The sequence below is a fragment of the Gobio gobio genome (assembly GCF_949357685.1).
Source record: "Gobio gobio genome assembly, chromosome: 14".
Taxonomy (NCBI): domain Eukaryota; kingdom Metazoa; phylum Chordata; class Actinopteri; order Cypriniformes; family Gobionidae; genus Gobio; species Gobio gobio.
Window position 1 is genome coordinate 23922823 of NC_137107.1, and position 12454 is coordinate 23935276.

Sequence of the window (12454 nt, forward strand, 5' to 3'; positions counted from 1 at the left end):
CCGGTTCAACATGATAAGGTTGCTTAGATGTGTCCTCAGAGACTCCCGTTGCCATTATTTCTCGAAAATATACCCTCAAATGTTGTCAAGGCAACACTCCACGTGTGTTGTGGTGTTGTGTCGGGTCGAACCGAACGCCCCACAGAGAAGAGGGGGCGGGGTGAGCAAAGCTCATTATCATTTAAAGTCACATACACTGAAATGACTTGCTGAAAACTGAGTTGGTTTTGACCAGGTAAAATGAGTGTTTTCTTACAATACTAATGAGAATTTTTTATTAAAGTATATTACAAACTGTTCATTTAGACACTAAAGAATCATATTAACTTGTACAAAAATGTCATTCTATGACCCCTTTAAAAGGGCACAGCAGCAAAAAAAGAAGGAAAAAAGTCATTTAATTCTAAAGGTCAGAGAGAAGGTGGCACATGTTCATTAAAAATTTTGATTAAAATTAACTTAAGTAACATAAATGGACCTCAGGGGAAAAGGGATCAAAATAATGATAAAATACAATATATAACAAAATAATACAAATAAATAATTGTCAAGCGCTGTGTAGGCTAGTAAGCACACAATCACAAAGGATAACAAAAAAAGTATTTAAATTCCACTAGGAACACAGGAAAATTATAGGGGAAGAAGCACAGGAAATAACATAACATAACCAATAACATAAACTAACATAAACAATACTGGACAACGAAGCATGCAATGCGCAATTGCAAGAAAATAAGTTCAAATCTTGAGGTAAAAAGTCGCAATAACCTTTTTAATTTTTATCTGTGGCAGAAACAAACTTCCATAGAAACTGAGGGCTTAATGCCGCGTTCCAGGCAACACGTAACCCGTGTTTTTCCAACCTTCTACCCGTGAAAGTGCACTGGAACGGCAGTCAAACCCATGACTTCCCATCCGTGAACTCGCACTAGATCGATGTACGAGCTCTGACGTCACATAGGCCGCGAAACAACAATGGCAGCCCCTATGGATGCAGTGTTTATGGAAGTTGTACACGTTGTTTTACAAATAACGTAAAATAAAAGGTATAACAGCTTCTCTTGCCTTATGAGCTGTTTTTTCTTCTCCGTTTCCCTCAAATAAGCAAGAAGTAAGCACCTTTGGCGATAGAAATGATTGTAAATGAGCATAAGCTTTGTTTACATCTGGCTACCCCTATTCCTTGCACTCAGGCAGTTTGGCGTGACTTTGCCTGGAACGCTGCCATTTGTCTGTGATTTCGCAAAACGTGCCTAAAATCGTGAAAATGCGGCCTAAAATCGTAAGGCTTCCTTCAGACTGTCAGTCCAAATCCGATTTTTGTCATATCCGATTGAAATCCGTTCAGATTTAGCAAGTGTGAACAGCGAAATCCTTTTATTAATCCTTTTTGATCTACATTCATATGTGGTTTGATATCCCACATGTCTGATATGTATGCCACATAAAATGGAACCGTCAGACGCTGTTAAACGAAACATGCTGAAAGACGCTGCAGAAACAAAGTTGTGTTGTTACATTTTTGGCGGAAACGACAGCATGGAAAAAAGCCGTTTATACCAGCCTCCTACGGTTCTGCCACCGCATCAGAAGACGCAGTCGTCCAGCGTGGCGGCTACACAATGTCATGTTGTAAATAAGTCAACATCTGTATTGCAAACCCCTCCATTTTGCTGTTGTTGTTGTTTTTTACCTACCAAACCTACCTGCCATAGAAACCAATGCAGATATTCCGGAAAAACTAAACAAAAGGCATGGACACACAAATCGGATCTGAACAGTTGCGATACTGTCAGAAACCAATCAGCAGACTCTGCATCACGATCCACACAACGTTCAATCTCCCCAGAATTCTAATCACCCACACCTGTTCACAATCAGTAACCTCATCAACCAGCTCCATAAAACACTCACACTCACTGCAGTCTAGCGTCAAGCCTCCAACAGGAACTGACCATATTTCCTCTGTCTCTGTCTGTTAGAGAAAACCTTTGATTACTCTGTTCACTGAAAATACTCACCTGTGTATCACTAACCTCTGACTCTGCCTGTAATCCTCAGAAGAGCTGCTGTTGATCACTGATGTCCTAGCCACCAGCACTCATCCAAGGCTCATTGAAACCTCGGTTTCTCCCGCTGAACCCTCACCTTATCCTGTAAGAATTAAGGCCAGTGTTATCATTCTGGGATTGTATTCACGGAATATATGATTTGAAGAGTGTGCACCAACCTGTTGTGGATCCAGCATCTTATGTTCACTTAAATCCTCTCGTCTGGAAAAGACCATTCACATTCACAGATCTGAAGAGAAATACTCACCCGCTGTGGATCCTGTATTCCTATGTTTTGTTGCTCCGGGTTTTCCCCCCGAATCCCTTGCACCTACTATCCTAACATTCAATAAAGTTGTGTTATTTAACATCACCTCGATCTCTGAGTCCATCGTATCCTGACAGAAGGCTTGACCTTCTAAACTTCAAATCGATGGTATGGATATAACACAACCAACTCCCGCCGCTATTCCCATTCAATCTGCAAGCAATGCTACCGCTTCAGCAGCATCAGCTCCCGGTACTTCCGCAAACACTGCTCCCACGCTGGTGTGCTTGGCTAACTCCGCCTCCCGACTAGCGCCATTCTCCGGCCTGGCGGAGGACTGCAATGGATTCCTTTTGCAGTGTTCACTAGCTCTTGAAATACAAGCTCAGACATACCCCACTGATCGATCAAAGATCTCGTTTATAATTCAACATCTATCTGGATCAGCATTAAGATGGGCAGAGTCACTGTGGATGCAACAAACAGAAGTTACTACATCATTGCAGAGTTTTGTCAATCATTTCAAGGAGGTGTTTGGACAACCCATCAGTGATTCCTCCATTAGTGATAAATTATTGCAGCTCCGCCAGGGTAACAAATCTGTTTCAGAATATTCCATCGAATTCCGGACTCTAGCCTCTGCAAGTGGTTGGAATGAAAGAGCCCTTATCTCTGTGTTTCGTCGAGGCTTAAATCCTGCTCTCCGCCTACAACTCGCCATTTATGATGATAATCTAGGGCTAGAAAAATTCATACAACAAACCCTGCGCATTCATCAAAGATCACAGAGTTGTTATCACGATTCCCGATTATCCAATACACATTTCAATCGACCTCCATCTGACTCCACTTCTGAGAGTTCACCCGAAAAGATGCAGGTCGATGCTCATAGAATCTCCCTGGCTGAACGTACCCGAAGAAGAGAACTGAGGTTATGTCTATACTGCGGGACAGCAGGTCACTTTCTCAAAGAATGTCCAACTCGTCCACCTCGACTGATGGTGAGTTCAGTGCAAACTCTAATTCCAGTTTCAACACCTCTCACTATCCCAGTAATTCTGAAATCCCACAATCTCCAAGTCTCCACAGCTGCCATCATTGATTCCGGGTCAGCGGGGAACTTCGTATCAGGGAAGCTCTGTAAGAGACTCAAACTCCAGAGGATCAACACTCCAAAACCATACTCCATCCACGCTGTAACTGGCGAATTTATCAACAAGGGGTACGTTACCACTCAGACACCACCTATCACTTTGTACACTGATGACACTCACCAAGAAAGTTTCGAACCATTTATCCTGGAAAACAGTCAGATTGAGGTTATCTTAGGACGTCCATGGTTAATCCGTCATCAACCTGATATCAACTGGCAGACTGGCAAAATCAATAGATGGGGCTGTCAGTGTCTCCTTTCAGAAGAACATCACTCTGTTCAGACCAACTCCCAATCACCAAAAATCATTAGTCTGAGTTCCACTTCCATTGAAAGTCCCACAGAAAATGTATCTGTCACTTTTCCCCATTGTTACTCCTCGTTCTCTGACGTTTTCAATCCAGTTGCGGCCTCCAAGTTACCCCCACATCGACCCTGGGATTGCGCAATTAATCTGATTCCCGGAGAATCTGTTCCAAAGGGTCGTATCTATTCCCTGTCAATTCCTGAGCAAGAAGCCATGCGAGCGTACATTGACGAAGCCTTACAACAAGGTTACGTTCGTCCTTCCACTTCTCCCGCAGCTGCTAGCTTTTTCTTCGTATCCAAGAAGGATGGAGGTCTAAGACCCTGTATTGATTACAGAGCTTTAAATAAGATTACCACAAAGTTCAGTTATCCATTACCACTCATTCCTTCAGCTCTGGAGCAACTCCGAGAAGCCAAAATTTTCACCAAGCTGGATCTCCGAAGTGCTTATAATCAAGTTAGGATTCGAGAAGGGGATGAGTGGAAGACGGCATTCATAACTCCTGCAGGACACTATGAATACCTCGTCATGCCTTATGGCCTTGTAAACGCTCCTTCGGTCTTCCAGAGCTTCATGGACGAGGTATTCCGAGACTTCCTGGGGCACTTCATGTTGGTGTATATTGATGATATCTTAATTTTCTCCAAAAATCCAGTAGAACATCAACATCATGTCTCTTCAATACTCCAAAGACTTCGTGAATTCAATCTGTTTTTAAAGACTGAAAAGTGCACTTTCCATCAATCTCAGGTTGAATTCTTGGGTTACCAAATTAGTGAAAGAGGTGTGGAAATGGATAATAGGAAGACTGACGCCATCATGTCCTGGCCCACTCCTACTTCGATCAAAGAGCTCCAGAGATTTCTCGGCTTCGCTAATTTCTACAGAAGATTTATTCACGGGTACAGCATGTTAACAGCTCCTTTAACCTCTTTGCTGAAAGGCAAACCCAAGACCCTTCTATGGACCCCAGAGGCTGATCATACCTTTCACTCACTCAAGACTGCATTCACCACTGCTCCCCTACTTAAGCACCCAGATCCTGAAAAGGTGTTTATCGTTGAAGTCGATGCCTCTACCTCAGGTGTAGGAGCTGTCTTATCTCAATACTCTGAGAGCTCCTCCAAGCCCTTACCTTGTGCCTTCTTTTCAAAGAAGTTGTCCATTGCTGAAAGCAATTACGATATAGGTAATCGCGAACTTTTGGCAGTGAAACTTGCCTTAGAAGAGTGGAGGCACTGGTTGGAGGGAGCTAAGCACCCGTTCATTGTCTTCACTGACCATAAGAACCTCCAGTACCTAAAAGAAGCAAAACGACTTAATCCACGGCAAGCCAGATGGGCATTATTCTTCACTCGCTTCCATTTTAGAATTGCTTATCGTCCGGGCTCCAAGAATATCAGAGCAGATGCTCTTTCTCGTATCCATGCCCCTGAAGTTCCGATCGAAGAGCCAGAGACCATTCTACCAGAACAGATATTCGTCAACCCCATCCGATGGGACATCAATGAACAGTTACTTGAGCTATCTCAACAGCATCCTGGACCTCCAGAATGCCCTCCAGGAAAGATCTATGTGCCTCAAGAATTCCGCAATTCCTTAATTTTTTCGGCTCATTCATCAGTTGGCACAGGGCATCCAGGGGTACACAAGACATGTTCCACGCTCCAACTGCGGTATTGGTGGCCAAACATGCAGCAAGATATCACAACCTTTATCCAGGGATGTATTCCATGTGCCATGTCCAAGGTCCCAAGAAAACTTCCAGCCGGTAAACTGGTCCCACTCCCTGTTCCAAAACGACCCTGGTCCCATATCGGGGTTGACTTTGTCACCGATCTCCCAAACTCAGCCGGGAATACCTGTATCCTCGTTGCCATCGACCGGTTTTCAAAGGCTTGCAAATTAATCCCACTAAAGAGTCTCCCAACGGCCTTTGTCACGGCACAGTTATTAATGGAACACGTCTTCCGAAACTTTGGAATACCAGAAGACATTGTGTCCGATAGAGGTCCCCAATTTATCTCTCGGGTTTGGAGAGCATTCTTCAACCTAATGAATGTGACGGTAAGCCTCTCATCTGGTTATCATCCACAAACTAATGGACAAACTGAAAGGAAGATCCAGGATGTAAGCCGGTTTTTGCGTACATTCTGCCACTCCAATCAACACATCTGGAGTCAATACTTGATTTGGGCAGAGTACGCACAAAACTCTCTCAGACAGTCATCCACTCAACTCACACCTTTCCAATGTGTCCTGGGCTATCAACCTCCTTTGTTCCCATGGTCTGGAGAGCCATCTGAAGTACCTGCAGTCAATGAATGGTTTAGGGAGAGTGAAAATGTCTGGAATCAAGCCCATCAGCACCTACAACAAGCAGTTAATCGTCAACAACATTTTGCAGATGCTCATCGACGCCAAACTCCCGTTTATCAACCTGGACAATTGGTATGGCTTTCTACCAAAGATATGCGACTCCGGCAACCCTGCCGTAAACTTAGCCCGAAATACATCGGACCGTTCACCATTGTCAAGCAGATCAATCCGGTCACATATCAGCTTCAGCTCCCCACTCAGTATCGGATCCACCCTACCTTCCATGTTTCCCTTCTCAAACCTCATTACCCACCTGTACCTGGCTCCCCAACAGAACTGGCTCCCGGAGACGATCCTCCTATTCCACCTATAGAACCGGATCCCATCTATACGGTTAAAGAAGTGATGGACTCTCGACGTCGAAATGGTCAATTAGAGTATTTGATCGACTGGGAGGGATATGGACCGGAAGAGAGATGTTGGATACCTCGAAAGGATATCCTCGATCCTACTTTGCTCCTCGAATTCCATGCTCAGCATCCTGACAAACCGGCACCACGACCTAGAGGCAGACCTCCAAGACGTCGAGGTCTAAGGTCCGCTGGTGCGGACTCTAGAGGAGGGGGTAATGTCAGAAACCAATCAGCAGACTCTGCATCACGATCCACACAACGTTCAATCTCCCCAGAATTCTAATCACCCACACCTGTTCACAATCAGTAACCTCATCAACCAGCTCCATAAAACACTCACACTCACTGCAGTCTAGCGTCAAGCCTCCAACAGGAACTGACCATATTTCCTCTGTCTCTGTCTGTTAGAGAAAACCTTTGATTACTCTGTTCACTGAAAATACTCACCTGTGTATCACTAACCTCTGACTCTGCCTGTAATCCTCAGAAGAGCTGCTGTTGATCACTGATGTCCTAGCCACCAGCACTCATCCAAGGCTCATTGAAACCTCGGTTTCTCCCGCTGAACCCTCACCTTATCCTGTAAGAATTAAGGCCAGTGTTATCATTCTGGGATTGTATTCACGGAATATATGATTTGAAGAGTGTGCACCAACCTGTTGTGGATCCAGCATCTTATGTTCACTTAAATCCTCTCGTCTGGAAAAGACCATTCACATTCACAGATCTGAAGAGAAATACTCACCCGCTGTGGATCCTGTATTCCTATGTTTTGTTGCTCCGGGTTTTCCCCCCGAATCCCTTGCACCTACTATCCTAACATTCAATAAAGTTGTGTTATTTAACATCACCTCGATCTCTGAGTCCATCGTATCCTGACAGATACACAATGTGGACGTCAATAATTTTATTCGAATCGAATACACAAATAATCGTATTTGGACTGACAGTCTGAATGTAGCCAAACGGGAACAGGGAAAGCAGAACTAAAACACAATGAAACTAAACCAAAAACAGAACATACATGTTGCAATAATAGTATTTAATTAAAAATGAATAATACAAGTATTTAAAATAAATAAAACACAATATATAAAAGAGCCTGCCAAAGTTCCTGCCATTTTGTCCATTATGGCTCTGACTAGAAAGTTTTTTTGTTGTTGTTGGTTCCCTCCATATTTTCCAAATCCATTTATTTTTACTCGGATTCATTTATCAAAATGAATTTTAATGATTTGGCATTGAACTTTCTCTTCTTTTTTTTTCACGCCTTAACAAAGTTGCTTACTAGCCTATATTCAAACTAAACTTGTAGATCTTGCTGTGTTCAAGCTATTTTAGCCAGCAAAATAATTAGGTTTACTCGATATGATAATTGGATTGGAATCATGAAATAAATTAATAAATAAAATGAATATTTCCACACTTCTGTTGATTATGTAAAAGTCTGTTCATGTGTGAATGCTGACAGATAGATAGTGAGCCAGCAGGCAAACCCAGAACAACATGGGGGTGGCATACACTGCTGTCTATAAAAATGAATCCTCTGCGATTCGGACATTTACACCTCTTGTGAAAGTAAATCAGCCCGAGTGGGATGGAAAAAGTTGGCAGCAGGAAGTGCTGATTCAGTCCCCATTGACAGTTCCAATGACACCGCAGGTTCACGGCCCCTTGTGCAAAAAATCTCCACAGTTGAAGAGCTTCGGTGCTCTTGGAGCCGTGGCCCTAAAACCCTATAATACACACCTGCATCTCAATGCTGACATTCAAAAAAGGGTAATTAAAGTCCTATCAGAGAAAATCAGATACAGGCTAATGTATACACAGGAGAGTTTGCTTTTTATTGAGATTCAAGTGGAGATTCGCCTTGTGTATGTTAACACTTGGAGTAACATTGTTTTTTTAAACACTACTGTTATAAATCCTTCATAATGGCAAAGCTTAAGTGCATGACTATAAAAAGGATTGTGGGAAGAGGTCATGATTTAAAAAAAAAAGTTATTTTGAAGATTTCTTCTAATGGCCGCTGAACAGAAAAAGCCATGGCTATCCCATTACACAACGGCTCCATCTGTTGAATTGAGCTGAACACAGTGAGTCGTGCTTCATAAGTTCATGTAGATTACGCAGTGGGTTCTCAGTGTGGTCTCTTTAATTGGTTTACTGTGCTTAAAAGTAAAGCTGGGCAAACAGAAACCTGAACTTAAAAATGTGTTTCTAACCAAGGATTGCATAGAAAAAATGCTAAAAGACCAAAGCTTGGTCATTATGCTAATATCCATTTAAGCTACAACTTTTTTTTAAAGAAATTAGTGCTTTTATTCATCAAGAAAGCAAATTGTTCGAAACAGTACATTTATATTATTACACAAGATTTATATTTCGAAGAAATAGTCTTGATGGTTTCTTAAGGATCATGTGAAACTGAAGACTGGATTAATGGCTGATAAAAAAATCTGCTTTACCATGACAGGAATAAATTAGTTTAAAATGTTTAGAAATAGGTCTCTTATGCTCAATCAAGCCTGGATTTATTACAATTTAAAATAATGGTTTTCTATTTAAAGAAATTTCTCTCTTCATGTTATTGGGATTAAAGACGTTTTTGTTACCCTCATCTCCTTCGTCATGCGCTTTCTACAGCCTGATTGTAACAGTTACAAAAGATTTCTATTTTACATAAATGCTGTTCTTTTTATAAACTTTTTATTCATAAAAGAATCCTGACAAAAATAATAATAGGTTACAAAATTATAGGTTATAAAGCAGCACAACTGTTTCCAACATTGATGACAAATCAGCATATTATGATTTCTGAAGGATCATGTGACACTGAAGACTGGAGTAATCACTGTAAAAAAAACACTTTTTGCACGTTTTTTAAGTTTTTCTTACTTATTTGGATAAGTTATCTGAACTAATTAAATTTAGTAATGAAAACTTCCTCTTTAGTTTTCTGAACTTACATTTTCTAGTCAACATAACTTCACTTTAGTTTTCTGAACTTAAATTTGATAGTCATCATAACTTCACTTTAGTTGGTTGAAAAGCTGCTTTAATCAGTATTAATTGCATTACTATATTAATTTGTAAATTACATTTGATTTAGACTAAAATTATAGCAAATTAAAATCACAGCAACACATATTACATTTACACAATTACATTTATTACAAAAACAAACACCTAAAACAACCACTCAAAAAAGGGATCTCATGAAAGGAGTTCAAACAGTGTGGCAAAGGCATTTAGGACATCTTCTAGATCCAAAACCACAATCTCCCCTTCCAGTACCACAGCCACATCCACGACATCATCTGGGAAGGCACTATCATGTCTGATGTCCTCACTCACGGTCAAGATACCCTACATTTACCCCACGAACAGTGTCTCTCATTATCAGCTGGCTGAAAAAAATGAGATGAGAGAGAGAGAGATACAACTTTTAGGTGGTGCTGTCATAAAAAAAAGATTTATTCAAACATACATTAAAAACCGAAGAACAGGTAAAGTAAAAAATATAATAACTATGCAATATAGTAAATATACTGAGCAAAATGTTCTTCTCTAGAGTAGATTTTTCTAGCTGACTAATGAATTTTTGGACAGACTATCTTTTCTGAGGTAAATGTGACATGACATTGTTTAAAAGCAATTTATTGACGTTTATTAACGTCTGCGCAGTTGAAACACTGATTGTGCGATTACATGAGACGATACAGATTTCATACATTGTACTGTATCTTTCAACATATTCTCTGATGTTCACACATGTTTATTTCATGCTGTATCTAGTAAAGTGCAATATTCAAATGCAAAAAAGCAACGAAAACAACATTTAAAACCACTGTCATATTAAAGGGATAGTTCACCCAAAAATGAAAATTAGCCCATGATTTACTCACCCTCAAGCCATTCTAGGTGTATATGACTTTCTTCTTTCAGACGAATACAATCAGAGTTATATTAAAAAATGTCCAGGCAAATCCAAACATTATAAATGGCAGTGAATGGCAGCCCAAAATTTGAAGCCCAGAAAAAAGTGCATCTATCCATTAGAAAAGTAATCCAGACAGCTCGGGGGGTTAATAAATGCCTTCTAAAGGGAATCGATGGGTTTGTGTAAAAAAAAAAAAAAACATATTTAATACGTTATAAAGTAAAATATCTAGCTTTTGGCGGACCGCCTTCCGTATTCAACTTACGAAGAAAGTGTAACGCCTCTCGAAGTTCAAAATGTTTACGCTACGTCCGATGTCATCATCGCGCCAGGCGGTCCGCCAGAAGCTAGATATTTTACTTTATAACGTGTTAAATATGGATATTTTTCTTACACAAACCCATCGATTCACTTCAGAAGGCCTTTATTAACCCCCGGAGCCATGTGGATTACTTTTATAATGGATGGATACACTTTTTTTCCTGGGCCTTCAAATTTTGGGATGCCATTCACTGCCATTATAATGCTTTAGATTTTTTAATATAACTCTGATTGTATTCGTCTGGAAGACACCTAGGATGGCGTGTAATGGATGGAGTAAATCATGGGGTAATTTTCATTTTTGGGTGAACTTATCCTTTAAGAGTTATTTATTTTACCTGTATCGATTCAAACTCAAATTTAATCATTTTCAAGGATTTCCATGAAACTTACCTGAATCTGATGGCGATCTGAGAGAGAGACCATGCAGTGACGCAAGATGTAGTTTCATCCGATCCGTAAACCAGTTGAGTTTTTTGTCAAGGAGCAATGGGATCCTAAAAAATAAAATTTCATTAGGTTTATTGACAACATGTTGCTATGTTTACACTGTACAATGACTCATAATGTGATTTAATTAGGGCTGAGTATTTGACACATTTCGCAATTTAATTTGATTTCAATTCATAAGGTTAATATTTACCAGAAATTGCAGCAAATATAGTGAAACCGGTCTATCCTCCTCCAACCATTTGAACAGATAGACGGCGCAAGTTGTTGAGAGCTCCATGCAACTCTGTATTTCAACGGCTCTGGGAGCTCACAGCACAAAAAAATATCATTATAAAACAACATAACGTCATAAATACACTTTATAGATGAGGTTAAACACTTACTTTGAGTTCTCTTGGTTAAAAGTAAACTCCATGTCTGCACTGCACATCGAGTCATAAGAAATGTCCCCTGAGAGCAAAGTTTTGGCTCGTTTAAACACGCGCACAGCATATACATATTGCTATAAATCAATAAATTATAAAATACAAATGGTAAATGAGATAAAACATATACTTTAGGTGTTTCCCTGTAAAAAAAAATGTATCTTGTCTGTTTCCCTCGTCTGCTCCGGTGTGCGAGTCAAAGAAAATATCTCTGAGGAAAGTTTTAGGTGCGCACGGACACACACACATCACAGAGACCATCCTAAAACAATATAATGTTATGAACTTCATACTGTAAATTAGATATCTCGTTCTTTTGTGTAAGCTGAGATAACACTATCTCGATGTTAACCCTAAAGGCCTGTACACACCGGGACAAATATCGCGTGCGCTTATCGCCAGCGTTTTTCGTGACGTTTTTCCGCGCGTCTTGACTGTTCACACCCGAGCGATCTTCACTGGCGATGCGCAGAGTAAACGTGCACATTCAGTAGATGCGCTCCCGGTACACAAGGTGGTGCTGCGGCACTTTACGCTTCTGACACTCGCTTGTCACACAGAAGAAGAAGAAGAGAGACAGTATTTACGTGCTTGCCAAAACCACAGATATATTATGTCTATGGCCAAAACCATTCACACACTTTTTGCTAACTGGCAAGCAGCATTAGCAGCTCATCTTCTTCTTTGTCTACTTACTACTTCTTCGTCGTATCAATGTGTGCTCGGTAAGACCGATTTTTTGCTTGAGCGCCACCAAGTCGTGTTTTACTGTCACTTCAGCAGCTCCAGCCACGTGAA